Raw genomic sequence first — 1,609 nt, forward strand, 5'->3', positions numbered from 1 at the left:
TTCCTTCCTTCCTTCCTTCCTTCCTTCCTTCCTTCCTTCCCTCCCTCCCTCCTTCCTTCCTTCCTCCCTTCCTTCCTTTTTTTCCTCATTGTTTTCAGATTGCACCTTGTTTAGTGGTCTAGGCTGGCTTCCAATTCCCCAGTGATTGGGCTATGGGAATACTCTCTTCACCTACTTTGATTCACTTATTTCTTATTACAATTTCTGTAATTGACAGGCATCCGTTATATGACACTAAGGACCACTCTGGAGCCAGATCGGTTCTAAATCCTTGGTCCAGAGGATGCTCCTTGAGCCAGACTGGAGACCCGCTAAGGGTTCCCTTCTGAGCTGTGGAAAGCCTTGTCTCTAACCAATATCTTTGCTGCCCTCCAGTGGCTATTTGGGGCCTCAGCACGCCTACTGTCTCAAACTGGCTATTCTATTTCTATTTTGTTTCCCAGGAACCCAGTTTCTTAGAACTGGTTTGCTTTTCTGAGGTTGAGAGCCATTTATATTCAGCGAGGTGTTTGGGTGTGACCCTTTTCAAGATCCGGTGGAAGTGTCGATCTTGTTAATCTCCAAAAGATCCCAGCTCATTGCAGACCCAGAAGGGCCTGAGGAGCAGCGCTGGGAGCCCATGTTCTCACAGAGGAGCCGAATTTGGTTTTGTTTAGGGTCCTGACTGCTGAAGTCCACCAGCACACCTTTCCAAACGCAAAAGGCAGTGTTTCTCCTGAAGTAGGAGGAGGTGTCTGCTCTGGCCTCCCACTTCCAGATGCTTTTGTGTCATGCTAATTGCTCCATCTGTCCTTCATCTGCGGGGGAGGGGGGGGAGATCAGGGGGCTGGGGGGTGTTGTCAGGATTTAACACACACACACACACACACAGCTCTACCAACCATAGGTTGAGCTTTGGCATTAGAAACTAACCCAGGTATTTTTTTTATTTCATGTTTTCTACAATCCATAAAGTTTTTTTTCCCTCCCTACCACACTGCGACTGGAACCCGAGGCCTACACACACACACACACACACACACACACACACACACACACCCTGCCACCCCAGCCACTAGCAGGGGAGCGTGGCTCACAGACTAGATTGTCCAACACTGTGGGGGAGTCAAGGCTGCGGGAGTTTGAGGCAGTCCATCACGCTGCAGCCACAGTCAGAAAACAGAGAGAAAAGGATGCTGTACTCAACTTATCTTCTCTTTATTCAGTCCAGGACCCCAGCCCATAGAACTGTGCCAACCACCTCCATGAACACAATCTAGATACTGCCCGAGAGACTAATCTAATCTAGAGCCCAAAGCTTGGCTTATAGGTGGATGTAGATCCTGTCCAATTGGCAATATTAGCCATCTCAGAAGGGATAGATTATCTTCATGTTGCAACCAAGAAAAGCAAGATTCGGACAGGCTGAGTTTCCAAAGGCCACACAGCTGGACGGTAGAGTTTGATTCGGTTTCAGCTCCCAGCAGCCCCATCCTGATGGGGATGGTTCTTATTGATAGATTTTGAATTAAAAGGATATTTTATTCCCCAGTCCTACTTGGTTGAAATGAGGGAGATTCCATGCTGTCATAGATAGGCCCCACGGAGGTGGCTTTATACATCTCTCTTT

The sequence above is a fragment of the Mus pahari genome, chromosome 7 (genome assembly GCF_900095145.1).
Source record: "Mus pahari chromosome 7, PAHARI_EIJ_v1.1, whole genome shotgun sequence".
Classification (NCBI taxonomy): Eukaryota; Metazoa; Chordata; class Mammalia; order Rodentia; family Muridae; genus Mus; species Mus pahari.